This window comes from Tyto alba, unplaced genomic scaffold (assembly GCF_018691265.1).
Source record: "Tyto alba isolate M040663 unplaced genomic scaffold, T.alba_DEE_v4.0 Super-Scaffold_6, whole genome shotgun sequence".
NCBI lineage: Eukaryota > Metazoa > Chordata > Aves > Strigiformes > Tytonidae > Tyto > Tyto alba.
The window spans coordinates 7,074,952-7,091,110 of NW_024881327.1; positions in this window are offsets into that span (position 1 = coordinate 7,074,952).

The window sequence follows — 16,159 nt, forward strand, 5'->3', positions numbered from 1 at the left end:
GTAAAACTGGGAAGTTCCAATGTTTTGTAACTTTAATTTCATTCCAGTGACCTGCAATCAGAAATTCCAGGAAAGTTCCCTACTGGAAACTCTGTTTGTGGCGTTTGAGAACACCGTGCATGGCGAGCCAGCTGCACTCCCTCAATATTTTGTTTCCTGATTGAGCCCACGTGTGGGTTTCGGATTTCAGAGTGGTTGTCCCAGAGGTGACAGAGTCTCTTTCTCCTTATGTGTCCTCCTGCTTCTCATTTCCACAACAAGCAGGGAGGCTGAACCTTCATGCAGAGCTGCTTCTGACCTGCTGCAGATTACAGCTGAAGATGAACCCAAGCTGGCACCGGTTTGCAAGGTAACCTGACTGCCTTGGTGAGACACAGCTTTCCGATTCCCTCGTTGAAGCTAAGATATTAACCTCTGTGGTCCGGTTTTATGGCTCTACAGCACTTGAACACATCCTGGCCAGGTCTGCTTCAGACCTCCGGGCCGTGGAAACCCAAACCCCCTGTGAAAACATCAGGGATGTGCATTGGTATTGCCAATCTGCCTGCCTGGCAAGCCCTGTAGGAACTCAATTAATTCCACCTACTTGATTAAAGTTCAGTAAAGCATATACAGTTTCACCAAGAAGTTAGGAAAGTTGTTTAGTTCTGGTGAGAAAATATCAATCCATCTTAAATGAAAGTTAAGTACCCAAATCACATTTGCACCTCTCTTCAAAACACTGTATAAAAGAAAAATTCTTCTCTCAGAAGCATTGCCTCAGCTTCTTTCAGTTCTCCCTGAAACACCTTTTCAGTTGCATAAGCCGCAAGTTGATAGTCAGGCAGATGAGTTCATTACTGGCTTGTTTTTTTAAGAATGACTGTATCATGCAGTAGTTATGACGCTACTTTTCCACATTTTCATCTAACATTGTTTTGCTTCTTACTAAATTGCGAGCACTTTAGGACCAACAATTTTTTCTTCTTCTGTATTTGTCGTTATATGTGGTTTTTAACATAATAATAATCTGGTATATACTGTTGTGCTTGGTTTTGTGGTTCTGTTTTTTTTTTTTCCCCAGACAAGAAGCATCCAAATATATCCTTCTGAACAGCAGTATGGAGCTTCTGGAATATTCATTATGTGTAGCTCAGTTCCAGATTCCAAGATATGGTGGTAACCATCCTGATTAAATCCATCCCACAAGTGGAACATAATCTGGTGAGTGGCAGGAGGTCAAAGAGATAATGATTTATCCTACTGTCTTAAACTAACTTTGGAGATGCACTTCAATCAGATTTTTAATTACTATTTCCCTTAAGTGATCTCTGTTTCCTTAATGACTTCAGTTATGTGTTAGCAAAATTTTCTGGTGGTGGAGCTTGGGAGAAATATGAAGAAAGGAAAGAATAGCTTATTTCACATGAGGAATGATTGTGACACTTAGAAAAATAATAGTGCATTGGAAAATAGTATGAAACTTAAATTCAGAGAAAAAGATATTAGTAAGAATTTCTTATGTGAACCTATTAGGATTAGGCCTATTAGGATTTGCAACACAGAAGAGATCTGAATACATTAGTGGCATTGAGGACTGGTAGCCTGTAAGGTTTCCAACTAGATTTAGTATTTCAAGCAGTGATGGAGAAGTATTAAGGCGAGTGAAAATCTCATCTGGAATACAGTAGGAAATGTCACAGAAAAATAATTCTAAAATGCAGCCTTCACGTAAGGGAGGTCTCGGTGATGCAGGAAATCTCTGCTAGGTATGCACTTCTGTACCTCTTGGCAAACTTCACTGTATAATTTCATTATTGAATCTTCACTGAAAGTCTGTCCAGAAAAATGGGGAAAAATACATTTGACCTTCTGACTTGAGCTAGGGAGCAGGGAACACTGATATTAAAATAACTCCTTATTTTCCTTATGCATCAGTTTCCCCACTTGAGAAACAACAAAGTTATTTTCCCAGTTTTGTAAAGGTAATTAAACTAATTAAATATTCATGACTCTGAATGACAAATTAAGCATACTTCGCTCTGCCTCTGTCCAATATCACGACTCATGGCTGCCTGATACAGCAACTGAAGAAAACAAAATAATCTAGCTTTAGTCTAGGCACTGGCAGGACCTAAACTTACTATGGTCTCCTTTCATGAGCCCTTGAAGTGCTTCACATGCCCAGGTCACTGTTTCTGTCCAGACCCACTCTGGACTGGGCAGGCTGCTGGCCTCCCGGGAGAACAGTCAGGAGACTAAGGATTTCTCCCCAAAAAAACGGAAGGGGCCCAGTGTATAGGATGGTTGCAGGGAATTCCCAGTCTACACTTACAATATGAGTTCTTTCCAATACAAAACTACAGAAATTACATAAATATCTAAAGCCTTTCCTATTGAATAAGTGTCACTGTGCAAAAGATGCAAGACTACAGGAGAGAAAAGAACAGGAACATGATTCTACTTCTTAGGGCCCTGAAGAGAGAAAACTAAGTTGGGAAGTCCTAGTTTGATGTTTGCAGCTTCCACTAAAGTCTAGCAAGGAATACAGAAGCAGGGATTTAGTAATCCCTCGTCCACGCTAAGCAACGTTAACTCGACTGAGGGAGCCAATGCTTTCTTCCTCTCATCCAGTGAAGCTGGGATTTGATACTAAATGTTAATATCACTTTAATTGGTCATGTAGAGAACATCTCTTCCTTATAGCGTCTCGGAGGAGGAGATATGATTAGGCCACTGTCAGCTTGAGAAGGTAATAAAACCCAGTTTTTCCATTTACTAAGTACTCAAACCACTAAGCCAGCAGTGGAGTGGGCTCCCTATGGGGCAGGAGGAGCAGGCACATCCTTTAGGGGTGATTCACATGGTAGGAGGACACTGCCTGGTGTACCAGGGAGGGAGCTAATACACAGAGACAAAAAGCCTGAAAGTTGAATGACCCGGTGTCTGTTTCCTTCAGCTCTCAGCTAGAAAGCATGATAGGATAATCTCCTGAATGAATGGTCAATTCATGCACCATATGACTTCTTTGCAATTTTCCAGACATCCTTTTGGAAATTTTCCAGTCACTGGAGCATCTTTTTATCCCCAAATACCACAAAAGATTAAGGCGATTGAGAAATCCGCTCAGCAAAGTGGGAGCTTATTTTTTTTTAAAAAATTCAGATGTCAGCTTAAATACATGATGCCTGATTTCCATGGTCACATTGTGCTGTAACTTAAAATGACCTGCTAACCAGACAAAGTATTATTTTTAGGAGAAGATTCTTAATGGAATTGAGTATTGCAGCACCTTATTTAAATGTTCTGTCATGTGGTGGTCTTTACAGCCCTGAGTTAAGTGCAGAGCCTCCCCTGCATGGTAGATGAGAAGAACTGCCACAGAAAATTTGGATTCTGAAACAGTGCACGTTTTGAGAAATAAATTGCCATACATAGCTAGGAGGTAAATCTGCAGTCATGTAAGATTTCCTCTCTGCCTGTATATAGCATGTCAGATAGGTGTGTTTACAGATGAAAATATTTTCATAAAAATAAAGTCTTCTTAGGGCCTAGAATCTCTTTGTTTAACTGCACATACGTGTAAATGATAGATGGAAAAGCAGTTGCTTCTACCTTCTCCTCAGTAACTCAGTGGTTACTGCCACCACACACTGCACAGAGACCCAGGTCCACTATGATTCTCAGCCTTGCTGAGTTTTGATCTATGCCTCCTACTACAGAGCTTTAAATATTAGGCAAGGCTTTTTTGGCAAAGGAGTTTTCTCCCTCATGAAGGTGCTCTTGAGAGGCAGGTTCAAATCTGTGTTCTAAAGAAATTCCATTTGGAGAGAGCAGGCACCAGGACACCAACATTTTTAACTGTCCACCCAATCTTTGAGTCCAAACTAACAAGATTCACAGCACCACAGTCGGTGGTCATACAGCCAAAGTCAGGTCTGAAGGATTTCACTGAGGGTGAAAGATATCAGAGGTGGTTCATCATAATAAACCCGCTGTTTGCTGGTGAGGCAGCTGTCCCTTTCGGCACTCTTTTGACGAGTAGACATTTAGTAGGAAGCTTCGCTCTCCTGATTTGCAGAGAATTTAATATTATCCTAATTTGGAGGGCTAATGTGGTCCCAATTAATTAAAATTTGCCAGCTGGTTGGATATGAGCCCTCCTCATTGCATGTTCATCTTATAATCTGTTTGTAAATGTGCACTGGGACACATCCTGGCCTCATGTCACAGCTGTAAATAAATCGATTCTAGATTTTTAGTAGTGTCAGTGAAAGCAAGATTCCTCACCTGCTCTTTCAAGGGTCAGATTTTAAATGGTATCATGCAGTATTGATCCTCTGAGTTCTTACACATCTGCTGAATCATGAAGCTAAATTCTAAGATACTGTTCTCACCTTCAGCCCCTAAGGCTCCAAACAACTCTACCTTCCACTCCTTGTTGATTTTACATTCCAGTCTTTTAATTAACGTGCTGTGTTGTACCACATCATACACTCAAATTTCTATGAGACATTTTACATCAACACTCTTACTTTTAACAACCGCATAGTCTCATTAAACAAAGTCAAATTCTATCCGCCACATGCAGTGCTGAATGACTTCAATTAATGGATAGAAATATAATCACCTTTAGTTCTCTATTAATTTATTAAAGTCAGGCTAACACATCTCTTCTGACTTGGATCATTTTAATCTCCCTTTTTAAGTAACTGGGGATTTACTGATAAGAACTTCAAATTTAGTGTGCCACAGGCCATGATGTGGCAGTGACTATGTTATAACCCACTCCCGTTAAGGTGGAGCTATAAGCACGTGCTTTTCCTGGCTTTACAAAACCCCTCTATTAGACCAAGCTTTAACAAAAATTAACACAAATATTTAAATTCCCTTGAGAGTAGTTTCTTGGATTGGGTGCAAGTCAGTGACCTGATTCCTTAGATGGTTATTTTTGGTAGCTGCTGCTTACCAATCTCCTCATTTACTTTTGGAATAGAAAGTATATCATCTCCATAGGAGACGCTTTATTAACACAGACTTTTCCATAACTGCAGAAGCATTTATTTTGCAGCCGATGCAAATATCAGGAGAATTGAGCAGTCTGGAAGATAAGCATTTTGGAGCATAATTTAGATGATGGTAAACTAAACTTACACTGAGTCGACAAAATGTACAATTCTAAAATCTTGTTAACAGAGCACCATGTAGCCAAACAGGCCAGCTACACAGACTAACAGGTACAGCCCTAAGGGCACAACACTCTACCCAGGTGAATTATCTCAGTGGATGAAGGGTTTCCATCTCAGGCAAAGTGCTGGGTTGACCCAATTCTATTGTTCCTGGAATTTTAGGTAACATCTTAGCATAACGCTTCAAAATCTCATATTGATGAAGTTTGTTCCAAATAAGTTGTTACCTCCCACAGACCGTGTGGGACTGCGGACTGCCCCACAATGGTGCCATCATTGTAGTCTTCAAACTGAGGATCCAGAGAAACCCGTTGTGGGGAGTCACTGGATCAGGCTGAGTTTAAGTTGAGCTGGACCAGATGAAAAAACTCAAGCTGAGAGGCCTGATACCGCCTGAAGGCAGAATGCAGCACTGCAAAGATACACCAGCTGACATCCTAAAAGTAGCACGGCCATGCTAGCACAACTTTGCATGCAAATCGGTTACCTCTTGGATAATCCCCATCATGATTTCTCTGGAGTGAAATTTTCCATTCTGCTTTCATTTTCGCAGCTGTTTCAGCAGTTCTTAGTGAATATATGTCAGATGTCACTTGCTGGTTCTTATACTTCACTCGCTTCAATTTCTGTCCCCGATATATCAGGGATGAGTGATGAGTGACTACAGAAAAGGGAATGTGTTGCTGGAAGGTTTTTTGGTTTTTTCTTTTTTCCTTCTGGATGTTGCAACCTGCTATATATTAAAATGAACAAGTTCACATCTGCAAAGTGAGGCATGAATGTTTATTTTATACACTGAATACCTGACAGATTCTCAAGTTTATTAATTTCCAGAATAACATATAGTTTATTATATTGCTTATTTTCTTTGTATGTTGTCATTACAAGTTAGAACCTGATTTAATAACCTTGAAAACCAAAATGGCATTATTTAGCAGCTGTAAACTTTGTTCTATGAGCCGATTTACCTAAAATAATTCATAATACTACCCTAAGCTATTAATGCACTTTGTCCTGAAAAAAAAAAAAATCATTCGGTATTAGATAAAAAACTACAAGTTAAAGCTAACAACCCTGGAAAAAGAAATGGAACAGGTTTGAAAAAAGCATTTAGAATTTTCCACTGTTTCAACGTGAAACAGCTATTTTTAATACCATAATATTCACATAAGAATTAACTGATACAAGTTTGATTTCAGTCTGATAACTGCATTAGCAGTTTTGAATTAGTCTGTGCAATGAATAACATTATTCTCATCTATTCAATTATTATTAATCTCCCTAAGTTTCTTAAAGCCATATATTAGTCTCAACTAAAATCGCAGATGTTAAAAGTACATTTGCAATAACTGGATACTTGTAGTACAAGGACTTTTGTCTGCTTGTGGTTTGCAGGAAGAAGGAGCACGGCGACTTCTTTCAGTGGCTAAAGTAGTCCAAATTTGACAGACTTGCCCTCACAAACAGCTCTCCCATAAATAGGAAGAGTAGTGATGGAAGAATAAATATGGTCCACATCTATAAAACTGGTAGAGATTGAGAATTACTTTAAAATAATAATTAGTCTCTACTACAAAACCAGCACTGATTTCTTTCCATCAGCAGAGTTCTGCTGCACTACAGCATTTACACTGGGAAAAAAAGGATAGTCTACTGGCTGTTCTCTGCTGTCTTTACCAAAGTAAAATTCCTACTGCTTTCATAAAGTATAAGACACTCATGGAAAAGCTATTACTATAACCACTTGTTAAAACTTACTGCACACAAAAATTTTCTTCTTGAAATATAGGAAACATACCAAATAAGTTTATAGGACAAAATATTTTTGTAGGTAGTAATAAGCACACGGACATGTAGTTAATAAGAAGATGGGTGAAAAAAACCAGAAATGTGTGAGTCCTGAACACTGAGGAAGGAGATATAAACCAGACAACAAAAAAGGCAATAACTCAGCTTCTGTAGCTTTATCCAGCTCTCAGAATGACCATTCTGCTTTAATATGACTGAGCTGGTCGTGACCAGGTGTGGCACTGGGAATAGAGCTTTCATTATTTCCTTCATCAAAAAAGACCAAAATCCATTCATCAGCCTATAAGCAGGACAGTTGAACTGAATGCAGAGGACCCGCTGTTGAACTATCTTTCTCATTAATTTCCAATTACATGAAGGACTGAGCACTCTTTCTTAGCTTTGTTTTTGATTTTTTAATGAATATAATGGAATTAACATTACTCAGTTCAGTGGTTCACAGGATTGAGCAGAAATGCGCTGCGCTACAGAGGATCAAGTCATATTTGCTTTATTTAGGCATGAACAGGCTTACTCGTTCTATATATGTGATAGGATTCCTCGTGCAGAAGAGTTTTTAGGCTCTCATCCAGTAGTGTAGTGAGCAGGATTAGGAATCTGATCCTACAAATCCATTTAGATCATCACCCTTTGTGTAGATTAAGAACTATCATCCCAAAACTGGTTTACACTTTCAAACTATGTCCTTGTAATAACGTTCATATTTTGCATTGATTAAGGTCTTCTGCAGGTCCACCACTCACACAATTCACTCTGGGCGTTGCTGACATGCTTTCTGAATGGGAGCCTAATCCTGTGAGTTCCACCCAAAAAAGATGCTGACAATTTCAGCATCTTCAGCACCTTCAGCTCCTGGTTAAACTGCAGGCTACTAACAGTAATCAGCATGCTGAGGGAGCACTAGGGGCTGACAATATCATTGTTTATGTCTACAGATCCACTCAAATACCTAACTAGACATAGATTATTGTCTAAGGAGAAAACAGTATTTTTTATAATCCTGAACATCAGTGGAGTGGTATTCTTTTCAAAATGGATTGTGACAGGGCACAACATATAACAGTATCAGAAACATAATATGAAATAAGTACTTCAAAGACCCACTGTCAACCTGAACTCACTTTATGAGATGATCTGCGATCCAGATGGTAGTGAAGCTGAAGTTCTTATTTTTTTCACGGTGCTGTGGGAATGAGATACTGTGATTCAATGCCAGTGTTTGATCAATAAAGAAAAATGTTGGCAATACTTTGGAATATTGTGCATTCTTAACTGCATGACGTGAACTCCAGTGATTAATAGTGGGATAGCTTTGAAAATTACTGGAAAAAGCTTTAAAATTATTTTCCTTTGTAGTATATTTCCATTCAGTGCATTGGCAAGGAAATAACAATAAGAATTTACTGGTATGAATAATGTGTCATTCGTACATTTTTTAAACTCTTGTCCAACTGGCAGTCCTTCATTCCCTTAAGTTTTAAGTTTGCTGCAGCATTACCTGGGTTTCTAGATAAAAAAACTAATGTATGATTGGAAATATTAATACTAAAGTAGGCTATTTTCTATGTTCTTCTGCAGTGTATCTAAGTAAAAATTTAACTGCTCTTCAGAATATCAGATTATTCTAATATGTTTATACACTGCAGAAATTCTACCTATATGTAGGAAGGGGTAGAAAGAATTTGGCAGAACTAAGCTCCTAAGCCACTGGCAATAACATTGTTTTCTCACGAAAAAAATTCCTGTAGAATCTACACCTGATTTTAAAACATATTAATGAATTAATCTGTTTAAGAATTCTAAAAATATGAGAACTGTTGCCATCTACTAAGGTGACCTGATATTTTAAAAGACTTTTCCTATTTCTGAGTTTGGAAAAATACATGCGATGAAAGCCTCCATGTTCCATCTCGAACCTTATTTCTGCCAAAATAATTCAGATAGTTCTGTGAACGAGGCAACTGATGAGAAACTCAGTGTTTATGATTTTCTATGCCCCCCATGTTAAAGCTTTTTTCAAATTTCTACCGAGTCCAGTTTTTAGAAAGTGATATTAACTATTTTGTTGAACATGTGGCTTCTGCTTTTTTTAACATAAGTTATTAAAATTTAAGAAACTTGGAAAATTACAATTTGCATGTGATCAGTAAAGTCTTAAATTTTACAGATCAGTTCCTTGGAGGCTCTTCATCTCTTCTCTGGGAAAGCTCCAGATGGCCTGATTAAAACTTTGGTGTGCTTGTGTAGATGGTGCCCTAGCGTGGGCCGAATCTTTAGCACACGTTCTCTCCAGCTGACCTCATGTAATGTAGAACTGGGAAGCTGCCTCATTTGGAGGTAGAGAGATTTTGTCAATAAGTAGATGTATTTATCATAGATTAAAATAAGAGACATCTGGAAAACATGACATAACTGATGGGGCAGACAAGATAGTGGGTATGTTTACATTGGGGTTTTAGTTTGAAATAAGAAAGGCACCTTTTGAAGCACATCTCTTACCATTGATTATCATCTCACAGTTGTCTTGTAGAATTGGAACCTTCTTATGGAAGTGTACTGAAAGATCTCCTCCAACATGTCCACCGTGTGGATGCTGGGTCTGTAGCACTAACTGATGCACTCCTCTAGCCTACCTCAAACAAATCAGTGCGATGAAAGCCCGAGTAAAGTTCTGGGAAAGTCCCATTCTGAAAGATGATAATGGGAAAAAAGTTTTGCCACAGTAAGCAAATCTGGTCCAGAGACTGACAGGAAATGAGACAGGGCAAAGTACAAAGAACAGACAAATCTGAGTGCTAAGAAGTATCGGAGGACCAGTTATGAAGGCAAGGAGGTGGATTAGGAAAGCTAGTACTTAAATCAGGTGTGGAGAGATAAGATTAGGAGGCCGAGACTTTAATTAAATAATTAGTGCAGTAGAAGCGGTAGATAATTAATTGAGAAGGGTGAAAGGGAAGAGGCAAGAGAGAGGAAGGCTAGGGAAGAGACAGGACAAGCACAAATGAGAGGAAATGTAAGGTGGTGAGTCAGGGTTAGGGAGGACAGATACTCCAGACATAGTAGAGGCACATTTGCTCTGGTGCTTCATCATTCTTGGGTGGTTGTGTCTGCTCTTCAGTCCCCGACTACTTCTCTGCTCCTATTAGATTTCTGGCGTTCCTCTAACTTAGGGACTTGCTTGCAATATCTTCTTAGATGGATTTCATTAACCAATTAAACTGTAATCTCAGTTTAGCTTCAAGACAATGTTCTTTAGAGGCTGGTGCTGTCAATATGATTCCTGTTTTCTTCTGTTGAATTTGAACTTAAGCAAAGGCTCATAGCTATGTAATTGTCTCAGCATTACTCCTGCTCTGTGTGGACTGGAATAGCAGAAGACTAAAGCCAAAGTGCCACAGGTATGTAAAAAAAATCTAGTTTAATTAAACAGACTCATGAGCCAAAGTTCTTAGTATCAATAATGTTCTTTAGTAAACATAAAATACCTGTGACATCAATGTAAATCAATAAACGTTATTTTTCTACTCCAAACTCTATATATGTAAGTATTCAACTCAAATAACTAACATGACAGATCTTAGCATCTCTATTTGATAGACAGTCTGCATTCAGACTAGGTACATTAATTTTGCTATCAATATTCTCAATCTGCTGTCCCATAAATACCTACAGCTGAGCATTTCTCTGAAGAGTAGTTTCAAAGCCACAGAATATTCATATATAGTTTAGAAATATTTCAGTATGAAAATGAAAAAAAAAAAAACAAAACAAAACAAAACAAAATTTGTAATGCTATAAGTGTTTTAAGTGTTTTTTACCAGTGCATGAAATAATCTGATTATAAGGGTTTTGAATAATACAGTTTACCCTTAATTTTACTGAATCTAGGTACAACTATCCAACTTTATAACTATGTGATACGTACTATGTTTTGCAATAGAAGTGGTTAGTAATGCTTGGAAATACTAACCAGAATTGGTATTCTGATTGCAAACCTGTAGCTTGCAATGCTCAGTGAAAGGGCAACAGGCAGGAAGACCAAATTCAATAGTTATTTAGAATTCAGTAGTTATTTAGAGCTGACAGAGACATGCCATCTCCGGTTGTGATTGTGACAGGATTTCACATATGGTAAAAGGACCTAAGACATTATTGATCAATAATTGATGTCATCTGATTAAAAAGCAGCCAGGAAGCTTATTTGGCTTCTCACATAAGCAAAGTCACTGCACACATAGTCATAAATAAGCAAACATTCACGTGTACCTGAGCAAGCCTGTCATTTGGGCACAGTCCCTCACGTACCTCCTCAAAGGTGTTCTTAAGAGCATGTGGCATTTGTATACCGAAGGGCAGCTGAATTGGGGTGTAAGACTTGGAGATCATTGGAATGTCCTACTCTGAAAGCATACAGAAGGCAGTGGAAGCCTGGAGAGAGCACCCTCATACCCTGAACGCTCCTACGTACCCCGTGGGAGAACACCAACAACCTCAGGACTGCCCGCTGCCGCCCTTTCAGGCCTCCCTGTAGTTCACGCTTAAGTTTAGGAAACGCGTCACAAGGCCCGAGTGATTTAGCTACGTTCCACTTTGCATGTGTTAACTCTGGAAGCCCAGCAAGACCCAAATGAGCTACCAGGTGCCAGAAGTGGGTAGCGTTTTTTTAAATAGTTTGGGACACCTCTAGTGGGCCTCCTTCCTCGTCTCCCGTTGTAGCTCCCACAGCCTACCTAAAGCAAAGTTGCATTGCCATGTAGCTTGGACTATATATCTGTATGTAGCTGATAATATAATTGGAATTATTAAATGTGACTGCTCTAAAGCAATGCTTATAAGTGGAAATCACACACAAGTACAATAAGGACTTTGGTTCTCAAATGTCTGAGTCGATTTGAAAAATGATCATTTAAGCTATGTGATGTTGAGCAGAACAACATCGATATGCTTTGAAGTCTGTGTTCAAATATTTAAGTATATTTTTTAACTCGCAAGTGTCATTTTAGGATCTGCAAAATAGAAATGGTACTTTATTTAGAGTTGTGTTTCAAGTGTCCAAAGTATGTTTGGAGCTCCTTCTTGTCTGGTTGTGTCTGAGCAGTCCACACTGGATAAGCATCAACACAATTGAAGCCTGTTTGAACTTCACTCTTTTTTCTTCGTTATATTTTTGAATGTAATGGGACCACAAATCTTCAACTTGTTTACAGATTCAGTAGGAATGGACAATAAGGCTGAAATACTAAAATTTAGGACTACCTCATTTACAGGAGCACTTTCTAATGCAGGAATTATTTTCTGTACAATTCCATTCGTAGCTGCTTCACCTCACATTAGTAAGATTACAAGAGCCACGTTTATTTGTACAAATGTCACTCTTTCTATTGCTTAGTTGTCATGAGAGAATATCGTATTGTTGTTTTTCTAAAAGATAATTAGTGTTTCTACTGCAATTTCTGCTTTCATATTTATCACTCATCCATAAAAGATTTTGTAGAAACACAAATTTTCAACAACTGTTTAAGACTTCTTTGCAGAGTTCAAAATAGCTCCATGATGTGAACATAAGCATTTAAACCTCAACCCTGTTATACTAGTAACTAATTCATATGTAACCAAGCTGAAATCGAGAGCACCTTGCACAAAAGCAGACATATGCCTGTGTGCCTGAATGAGCAGATATTTATTAGATTTAAATTGTATGCTAAGGTTTGCAAAAAACTTTTTTTTTCTTTACTATGATCTCACGAGGATTATACAGGTACTTTCAGAATATATGGGAATATAAAAGTACGTGGGGTATTAATATTTTTTTTTCCCCATTCATAATAGGAAGTGAAACAAGCCATGGGGAGAGAAGCGAATCAATCTTCCTTTCCTAGCAGTGGATCCTAATCTTGCAAAGTTATGTAAATGCATAACACTAACTCTTGTGGGACATGAATTTGATAGAAATAATTTCATTTGTGGAGCTGCATGTCTCTAGAAACATTTCTCTTTGGTTGCACATCACACCTAAAAATGGGTTTCTCTCTCTGCCTTTTCCTATTTTCCTCTAAAACATTGCATTCCTCATCCTACTCCTCCTCAGGAGAGAAATGCTTATCTTGTTACATACCTTATGATGGGCAGAAAAAAGTCTTTCTGAAGACAGCATATAGGAAAAGGAAATAGTATGCTTCCTTGCAGAACCTGCTTGGGATATAGAGAGCTCCCTGAAGCCAGTCGAGGTCTCTTGGTACCAGTTCAAATCACAGCAGGCAGTCTGTGAACACCTATGCACCTTGCCAGCTCCAGCCCACTTCCACAAGTGACTGTGGAGAATCTTTGTTTGTTGTGGTGAACGGACGAAGGGTGGAGCGTGTGTCAACCGACCACCTCTCGGTGCTGTGGTGATGTTATTTTGACTTTGGTGCGGGGAATCCTTTTTTGTTGACGTAAGTGAAGTTTGTGAAAATTGTGTGATGAATGTGTATTATAATGGTAACTCCTTAAATTAATAATAAACACAGAGAAAGCCTTTTCATTTCAAGGATATTTATAGTTCAGGAGTACAAAGGCTACATGCCACCACAGTAAGTCTCTGGAGTCCTAACAAGCCAAATTTCCGTTGCCTTCTCTGGTGGCTAGGTCTCAGTAACAATAAATTCCTGTGGCATAATCCAGATAATTCAAATTTTACTCAAGTACAAGAAAAACTGCTTCAAAAACTTCTAAATGAGAATGATGAAAAAAACAGCCATAAAACAACCTGAAAAAGTGTCAGATCAGCATGGCTACTCCACAGAACAAAGTCTGCGTCTCAAAATATTTGAAGATGGCAATTAATGGAGAAGTATCTGTTGCAATAATTAAATTAAAAATAATACTTGATACAGAATTTTATAGACTATATTGCAAAACCTTTGAGGGAAAAAAAAAAAAGTATTTGATACACCATCAAAAAGACTACCTAGTGTAAACTAAGTAGTTGTGAGAAGAGATACAGCATGGCAACTGATACAAAAGGCAAAGACTGAAGTGCAATTCTCTGCATGGAGTAAAGTTAGGAATACAAATCTTTGTGTAGTTAAAAATATTTATTATGGGTGCGTAGAAGAATGTGAACATTGTGGTAGCAAAATGCAGATGAGTCTTAACTATATCCAGGGAAATCTGTACTGGGCACTAGCGTCACCAGAACTCTTAAGATGCATCAGCATTGTGGTCCCACATGAAATTCAGTATCGGCAACGCAATGTGCACTGGCAGGAATGAACTGAACTGCACTTACATTAGCTTGTCGTGTTTATCTAACCATTCAGACTATCAGACTATTTTTTTTAATGTCAATACTTCTGTGGATCATTGCAGAAGTAGATCCAATAAAAAGATGAAGGTACGCATAAGAAATACTATAGAGAATATAACATTCCATCAATCTTCACTATATATGTTAAGATTAGGCCTTCTCTTGGAATGCCATGTTCTGTTTGTCCCACTCCAAATAAAACATAACAAAAATAGATGGGACTCTGAAAAGCTTAGAGGTATGGAGATACTCAGATGAAAAATGTAGTAAAAATGCCTAGCTGGGAGAGAACGTGATAGGGCTGTAACACAGAAAATGAACTGGGTAGAGAAATTAAATCACTTCTATTCACCTGTTTTCATAATTCAGACACATACAGATACCTGATGAAACTGGAGAGCATTAACATTAAAAATAGCCATAGATAACTGGTGATAAATGCTTAACATGAATTTCAGAGAAGATTGGATGTTTATAAGGGTAGGGATTACCACACACAGTGTTTTGGATGGGATTAACAACAAAAATGTTTTTGAAAAGAAGTAGAGCCTTGATGATAGAAAATATTCCCCGATCTTTATTTACAGGAGGTTTAGAAGAAAGCTTCCTCCCCTGGCACTGTTATTCCATATTCATCCACTATGTGGGTTCTTGCATTTTCCTTTGAGAAGTCAGAACTAGGATGCCAGAATGAAACACGGGTCTGATGCAGCCTAGATTTTCAAAGCTATGGGAGACTATGGGATGCTTTTACTTTTCATGTACACAGTGTGAGCCATTAGAGCCGTGTTCTTCAGGAGGGACTTGTCATCAATTCCCCAAAATACAAAGAATCCCACAAAATCCTCAGGCAACAAAGGTTAAATTATAGTGCAATGCTGCATTTAATTGATTAAAAACCCCGCTGCTTCTGATCATCAAGGTAGAAGACTTGCTAAGCAGTACACTTATTTCCATTTGAAAATAACAACAGTGAAAACTGAGTAATAATAATAATGGTAACAATAATAAAAGTAACTACATAGTCTGCTTTGTGCACTAGATTTCTTTCTTCATGCTCTGTAAGGGAAGGGTTGCTATTTACGGTATGCTCCAAGTCAGCCTTTCAGAAGACGGCCCAGCTTGGCTGGACAGATTTCAGTTGCTACTAGAAATATGTCACTTATTAGGAACAGAGGGGATGTTTATCACCGTCTCAAGGGTTACTTTGGCTGAGAAGAAGAAACAGCTCAGTTATATAATGGAAAGAGCTGGGTCAAAGGATAAGAAATTTGTGTAGTGTGTGCTCAAGACTCCAGCAGTGCAGACTCCGTTTCTCTACTGCGGCTCTTGCACAGACAGGGAGCGAGGCCACAGCCATACAGGTCTTCCCATCCGTCCCCAAAACCACCTCAGAACTATGGGGGATAAAGTCACCATTAAAAACTCTCCCAAAACTTCTTTAGTTGAAAAAGATTTGTCCTTCCTACTGCTGCTTTTGCCCTCCTGGTATTCGGTTGGCCTTCAGTCTTGTCACCCAGACCCGTCACATAGTCACGGTTCAAACCCTGTTCCCAGCGAATGAGAGACACCAGCGTTAGCAGAGAAGTTTGAACGCAGCATTATCTTAACGGGTGCTAAGTATCAAGAGTCCTAGTCTTCACCAGCGTTAATGGGGGGGGATACTCCTTGCCATAAATTCAGTTCCAATTTCTGGTGAAACAGCAAAAAGAAACCCAACCTCATCTGCTCTAGGGATTCCACCTCACTGAGGAGCGCACAGCATTTCAGTAGGAGACAGGCAACTGCAAAAAGTTGAACCGGGGTTTCCATCAGTTTACGTAAATGCCAGAGGTCTCCTTTCAGGATAGCCAAACCAGCAAGTTCTGTCAGAAGAAAAATAATCTGCATTCAG